The sequence below is a fragment of the Canis lupus genome, chromosome 16 (genome assembly GCF_011100685.1).
Source record: "Canis lupus familiaris isolate Mischka breed German Shepherd chromosome 16, alternate assembly UU_Cfam_GSD_1.0, whole genome shotgun sequence".
Lineage (NCBI taxonomy): Eukaryota > Metazoa > Chordata > Mammalia > Carnivora > Canidae > Canis > Canis lupus.
The window spans coordinates 55,113,139-55,120,803 of record NC_049237.1 but is presented as its reverse complement, the minus strand read 5'-3'; the positions used below and the strand labels follow the sequence as shown (position 1 = coordinate 55,120,803).

Here is a 7,665-nt window from a genome sequence, read left to right as displayed (position 1 = left end):
ACAGGCAAAGAAGCCTCTGTGAGGAGCCAGCCTGGAAATAAAACAACTGTTTCAAGGTTCTGAACTACTGGGGAGCAAAAGCCTGCACACCAAATCATATGTGGGAATTTTTTATTAAGAATAAAAAACCACACCACTTCCTAATAACATTTTAGAACAAAAACAAATAAAGCAGATGCAATATTCTGCATAACAATTTCAGAGAAATAATATCAACAAGTACAGAAAATGTCTTCTAGGAGAAAACATGGTGTAATTTGCAGAACTCTGGATGGGATCTTTTTCTAAATCAGAAATTCAGACATTTATAAAACAATTTCAGATTAACTTGTTAATTTCTGTTTACAACCAATTTACAATTGCCAGGATGATTTCCCTACATTTGTTAGAAAATGGATTTCACTAAGACAAACTTGACATTCCGATTGGGAAGCACGCTTTCACATTCCTATAGATTTACCTAAAGAAAAACTGCAGCATCTGTGTAGTGGTGGAAGTGTATGGGTAGGGGCACAAAAGCAGGACACCCAGCACGTTGTGACTTGACCGTTTCCATGCAGTTCAGTGGAGGAATTGCTGGTTCACCACATCAGTCCAGGTGGGGACATATCCTCATTCCCACAGACACCTCCTCAGGGTCCTCTGCTGTGGAGGACAAGTCCCCGAGTCCATGAGCTGTCTCAATCCCTATGACAGTCTTCAGAGGACTGGGATACCTGCAGGTCCTCTTACGGAACTCTTGGCAAGACATGCACACAGGCTCCCTCACTCTTTACGACAGAATAAACTGTATTGGCCATAAGAAACACAATTCCCAGACATGAAAGAAACCCTGACACCTTAGATCTCTAATCTGTCTTAGGTACATGAAAATCTCCAAAAAAAACTGATTTCTTCTGCACAGATCCTATTGTCCCTTACTCTCCAGTAAGGGTGGCATGTCCAAGTTTGAATACAGAGTGAAAATAACATTATGATGTGATGTTACAACTGCACATCTATGGTCACACTCAGAGGCGTGTGCTGGTCATGCAATAATTTCCATTCTACAATGAACTTGTCAAACTCCTCTGTAAGAAATGCAATGATAACACAGAACACATATAACCTGACCTCAAAACGCTTTTGCTAGACTCATGAACTTGGCACTGTTTTCCAAGGTATCAACCCAGGTCCAAATTTGAATTTGAACTGGTCTGAAATCCAGAGTCCACTTCTTCTGGGTCAAGAGACGCCAAGAGCAGACGGTAGCAAAATAGTCATAAAAAGTTATGTTCAGTGGGAGGCTGGGCATTTCCCTTTGGAATAAGAGTCCTTGTTAGTTTGCTTCTCTTCAGTCTTAATGTGGGAGAGAGTGAAGGGAACATAATAAAATCACTGTGGTTCAATCAGGTCTGGATGCAGTTATCGCCGGAAAATAAGCACTTAATTTCCATCTCACAATTTCCAAGCAATGACCAAGACACATCGCTAGCAAGACCCAATACACTCTTATGTTCAGAGAAATATTCTTTCAATATAAATAGAAGAAAAGCATTCGGAAGTGGGGAGCATGACGAGAGGGTCAAACATACTGACTTCAACCCCAGGTCCTCTGCATCATATCCACTGTCAACCCTGACTGCTCACTGCCTCTCAACTGCAAGTGGCCCCCACTCTCCCCAAGGCTGAAGGACCGGCATGTTCCTGGATAGACCCCATATGAAATCCACACTATCCCAATAAAAGATCATGACAATGAAACAGGTTTAAATATCAGTGTCCTCAAGTTTCAGTTGAAGGCCTTATCCCATGAACACACCAGATAGATGGTTCTTCCATACATATAGAACACACACTTCACACAACACAAAATATTTCCAGTAGGGACTGTGTTCGGGTTTGGAGTGAGTGAGTGACGCTGTGTGTATGGGTGTGTGTGCCCATGTGCACCAAAGTTAGGAGACACATCCCTGGACTCCTTCCCCAGACCTCTGTCCCTTCTTGCTCATCCTCTTGGTAGGTCTGGCTCTTCCTGGCACACGCGGGACTTTGGCCACGTCCCCGGCCACCTGAGGTGGGAGCATCCCAGCTGCAGTGGTGAGCAGGTCGACAGTCTGTTGAGGATGATTCTTCGGCATCTCAGGTCTGTATTTGGAGTGGTGAAGGATGACTGCGTTCACAGGAAGAGCAATTTCTCTTCTCCTGACATTGAGTTCAGGCTTAGGGCGGTTGCGTTCCTGGAGGCATCTCCACTGGTCTAATGTCATTTGTTGTCTGGAGGTCTCTTCCCCCCGCTCCTCCAACTCAGGATGGTTCACGGAGGGATCCGTTGCCGGCTCTCCTGAGGCCTCACCCACCACCGTGGGGTCTGCCTCGGGAGATGCGAGTCCTCCCTCCTCGACTGACTCCCTCCCAAGGTCTCTCTCCAGATCAGTCTTCTGCATATAAAAGAGGACATAGGCAGGTTGGCGCAGCGCACAAATCACATCACAGGCGCTAACCTTAGCATCATCCATTTTATACCACTGGCCATTTCCTGCCTTTATGAAACAGAAGTAATGTCCGCTGTGGCAACTCCTCCCAGCGTGCACCAGCACGGCATAGAGCACATAAACCAAGGGTCCTGCCCTCTGCTCAGACAGGCAGTGTTGCATGTCAAGGCGCTCAGGATATTGCACCTCCTTAGTCATTTTGTTGCCTGTCAAGTCTGAGAATCGTCTCAAGACCAGGATGAGGACCTTCGGGGAAGTGTGCAAAGTCTACACCTTGGACGCAGGCACCTTCTTCAGACACTTACTACAATGGTAGGCATTTTCACCTTCCAGCAGTTCGGGCTTCACCAACTGCTCCAAAGCTTGGCTGACGCTGTGAGCAGGCGCGATGTCCAGGCTGATGTCCAGGTAAGATTCCAGAGTGCTCGAAATGCCTTGGCAGTGGAGACACTGGATTTGAGACCTCCAGTACCCTCCAAAGAGTTGCTGGATGAGGGTGCTGTCCTGAGGACGCTCAGGGTCTGAGAGCTTGTCCTCAGGCAAGCACGCTTGCTGCATTGCATCCAGAATGAACATGAGATACTCATGGGCATCTTCCTGCTTGTGTCTGTGGAAGGCGGCGAGCAGGAGTGGCAGGGGCCGGAGCACACGTCCAGGATGGCAGAGAACCCGCGTCAGGTGAGCCTGCAGGGTACACAGCATGCAGGATGTCTGCTTCCTACAGGTGGTTCCGTGCTGCTGGGACAGCATGTAGCTGGCGAGGGGCTCTGTGTAGGTCAGACACTGTAGGGTCGCATTCACATAGCAAGTGTTGCCCATGTTCTGAAGCCCGGCTCCCACCTGGGAAAGGCTCTTCCAACTCAGAGGCGTCTTAGTGGGAGGCAGCCCTGCTGATGCGGGAGCCAACGGGTTAGTCAGGGAGGAGAGCGTCTTTGATGCAGGGGATGCCCTCTCGGGCACAGAGGGTCTTCCGAGGACTTCAGCACCGCCTCTCCTTGACCAGCATAACTGGGGTTTGGGAGAGGCGCTGAACTGAGGCTCCTCTGAGGGGTGGAGGTGGGCAGCCTCCATGTCTGCAGAAACAGTGTCCACAAGATACATTCAACCAGGAGCTTTGGGTTGCAAAGGGATGCTCCTCTCACTGTGCCAGTTTCCAAATGTCAGATAGTGACCCTCGCCTCCACCTTTCATGGCTTTTGGGCCCTGGGATAAGGCACAAAGTCCTCTAATCCACTCTAATTGCTTGATTGGATTACGGGATTTGGGTGTGGTCCCTCCCTGACGGAGACCATTCAGGTCAGCCCAGCTCCTAATCTTGCCTCCCACAACAGACAGCACCTTCAGATCTTTCTCAACCTCCCTAACTGCCCCTACCTATGTCTAACAGACTTTCTTCAGTGTTTCTATGTTCAGTGGAAATCTTAATGAGTGTCCTTTTTCTTTTTGAGTAACCTCAAGTGAGCCAAGGAGAGTTAGACATTAGTGCTCTAAGACAGGGAAGATCATTCTCCCAAAAGAGCTCAGGTATCACATAGGAACACCTTATCCTCACCAGCCAGAATGTTTGTAGCTGTAACCAATTATTTGGGAATATGGTGTCCATGCTTTGCTTCTACACCTTCATCTCTGTCTACTATGAATCCAATATACAAAGATGATGAAGGTCTTAATGAATATCATTGTCTGTCTAGGTGTGTCTCGGGTCTACAACAAGTGAAATCCTCTGGATGGTTTTATGCTTTTGGGAAACATTCCTTTAAAGCTCCTTTCTGACAGGTCTATATCTTTTTTTTTTTTTTTTTATTTATTCATGAAAGAGAGAGAGAGAGGCACAGAAACACAGGCAGAGGGAGAAGCAGGCTCCATGCACCGGGAGCCCGACATGGGATTCGATCCCGGGTCACCAGGATCGTGCCCTGGGCCAAAGGCAGGCACCAAACTGCTGCGCCACCCAAGGATCCCTGACAGGTCTATATCTTAAATCCAGTGTTATTATGCCTAATTTTAATTTTTCCTCAGGTAATTCTACACCAATATTCTTTATATACTTTTGACTTAATTGGAGTATGTCGTAGGCTTGCACCTTTTTTACACATTATGGTTTTGGCAGTTGTAGATGCAGGGAGGTAGGCACGGGGTTAGCTCGTGGTTTGGAAGTGTCATTATGGCTTATTCTGATTACAGAATTGGTAGTCTCTGCTGAAAGATTTTTGATTCAACAAGACAATTAATTCCTACTGTGACCATGACCATTTCCAGTTTATGAATTTGAATAAGCCTTAGGAAAGGTTAAAACCTAAGTCCATTTGTCTTCTTTACTAAACAGAGGCCAAGAGAAATTTTGCAAGGCCTTGGTCAGTGACTGGGCTGCACAAGCCCTGGGGCCCTGCTGAATACTTGATGTTCACTTGTCGTCCCTGGACACTGAGAGAATAAAAGTGTCATCTCTTATGCCACCATGTTTTAGGATATTTATTCTGAAACCATGGAGTCTAAAAAAATTTTTGTGTAGGATGCTCTTTATGATATCTCCGTGTTTAACTGAAAGTTTTAATTGACAAAATGAATATTACATCATGAATATCGTCAAACTATGACCCCATTTTTATTGCCATTAGCTCTAAATTGAGCAATCATACAGAGATATGGGGCCTAGGAATGATGTCTTTTGCTGAGTCTCCTCGTGTTGTCCAGAGATCCCATTACTCATTGTTTGACATGAGAAATAACTGTTTGGGAAGGTTTAACAATCCCTCTCTTTCTATAATCTGCTTAAACAAAGCCAGGCACATCCTCTGTGCCTGAGAAAGTACAATATTATTATTGTCTGCTTATCATTGTTTTTTTAATCATCATTCTCATTCTTATTATCTGCCTCAATTAAGTATTTAAACACCTTATGAGTATTCCATGTCAGTTGATTGGCTAGATGCCTGATGAACTTCAGTAGTCTGTTACAATATCCCCAGTTCAACTTTGGACTCTATTAAAAATTTCCTCTTACTTTGAGCAGAAATCTAAGGCTGTGCAATTCCTTTCTGTTGGTCTGAGTCCTAACTGGGGTACGAACAGGTTCAGTGTTTCTTCAGCATGGCATTATCTCAGGTATACGACAGCAATATGTGTTCTTTCTCCTCCTCAAAGCTGTATTTTCCAAGAACAAGTTCCCTTTGGGAGTGACTGCCAGTTCTTTGTATTATTTCTCTTGAGAACATCTGTCACCAAAAACTTTTTTCAATCATTTATCTCAAAATACCTTTACTCTCTTCAGCTTAATCTTTGTTCTAAAGAAAAACTCGTTGTCCACATCACCCTGAATTCCAGAATTAAACCCACTATTCATTGATATTTCTTACAGAATGGATCAGCCTCAGGTTTCTTTTATCTTTGCACCTAAAATCTTGAAACTCCACAGCCACATGGCTGTGGTCTATCGTTGCATGTGGCCTATCGTTGACCTGCCTACAGTATAAACAGCACCATCTTTACCTTTTGTTATATATCTGAAACTATTAATTTGGAGACATGAAAACAATCACACATTGGGAAGGAATGTTATTGAAATTAGAAAGTAGACTGCCTCCATCCCAGGAAGACATACTCTGCTTCTAGATATCCTAGAAATGACTATGGCAGAAGGAAGTGAATACCCAGTAGGGACACTGTGTAAGTTGTGCAGGGAATCTGAGCTCCCATACAGCTGCTCACGTGACATGTGCTTTTTCTTTTTTTTTAATTTATTTTTTATTGGTGTTCAATTTACTAACATACAGAATAACCCCCAATGCCGTCACCCATTTAATCCCACCCCCCACCCTCCTCACCTTCTACCACCCCTAGTTCGTTTCCCAGAGTTAGCAGTCTTTACGTTCTGTCTCCCTTTCTGATATTTCCCACACATTTCTTCTCCCTTCCCTTATATTCCCTTTCACTATTATTTATATTCCCCAAATGAATGAGAACATATAATGTTTGTCCTTCTCCGATTGACTTACTTCATTCAGCATAATACCCTCCAGTTCCATCCACGTTGAAGCAAATGGTGGGTATTTGTCATTTCTAATAGCTGAGTAATATTCCATTGTATACATAAACCACATCTTCTTTATCCATTCATCATTCGTTGGACACCAAGGCTCCTTCCACAGTTTGGCTATCGTGGCCATTGCTGCTATAAACATCGGGGTGCAGGTGTCCCGGCGTTTCATTGCATTTGTATCTTTGGGGTAAATCCCCAACAGTGCATTGCTGGGTCGTAGGGCAGGTATATTTTTAACTGTTTGAGGAACCTCCACACAGTTTTCCAGAGTGGCTGCACCAGTTCACATTCCCACCAACAGTGTAAGAGGGTTCCCTTTTCTCTGCATCCTCTCCAACATTTGTTGTTTCCTGCCTTGTTAATTTGCCCCATTCTCACTGGTGTGAGGTGGTATCTCATTGTGGTTTTGATTTGTATTTCCCTGATGGCAAGTGATGCAGAGCATTTTCTCATATGCGTGTTGGCCATGTCTATGTCTTCCTCTGTGAGATTTCTCTTCATGACTTTTGCCCATTTCATGATTGCATTGTTTGTTTCTTTGGTGTTGAGTTTAATAAGTTCTTTAGAGATCTTGGAAACTAGCCCTTTATCTGATATGTCATTTGCAAATATCTTCTCCCATTCTGTAGGTTGTCTTTTAGTTTTGTTGACTGTATCCTTTGCTGTGCAAAAGCTTCTTATCTTGATGAAGTCCCAATAGTTCATTTTTGCTTTTGTTTTTTTTGCCTTCGTGGATGTATCTTGCAAGAAGTTACTATGGCCGAGTTCAAAAAGGGTGTTGCCTGTGTTCTTCTCTAGGATTTTGATGGAATCTTGTCTCACATTTAGATCTTTCATCCATTTTGAGTTTATCTTTGTGTATGGTGAAAGGGAGTGGTCTACTTTCATTCTTCTGCATGTGGATGTCCAATTTTCCCAGCACCATTTATTGAAGAGACTGTCTTTCTTCCAATGGATAGTCTTTCCTCCTTTATCGAATATTAGTTGACCATAAAGTTCTGGGTCCACTTCTGGATTCTCTATTTTGTTCCACTGATCTATGTGTCTGTTTTTGTGCCAGTACCACACCGTCTTGATGACCACAGCTTTGTAGTACAACCTGAAATCTGGCATTGTGATGCCCCCAGATATGGTTTTCTTTTTTAAAATTCC

The 7,665-nt window shown here is 44.2% G+C and overlaps 1 pseudogene; it reads right to left on the bottom strand.

Moving 5' to 3' along the window:
* Positions 1-1,937: 1,937 nt before the first annotated feature.
* On the bottom strand, positions 1,938-3,545 carry LOC119877068 (annotated as a pseudogene).
* Positions 3,546-7,665: the final 4,120 nt, after the last annotated feature.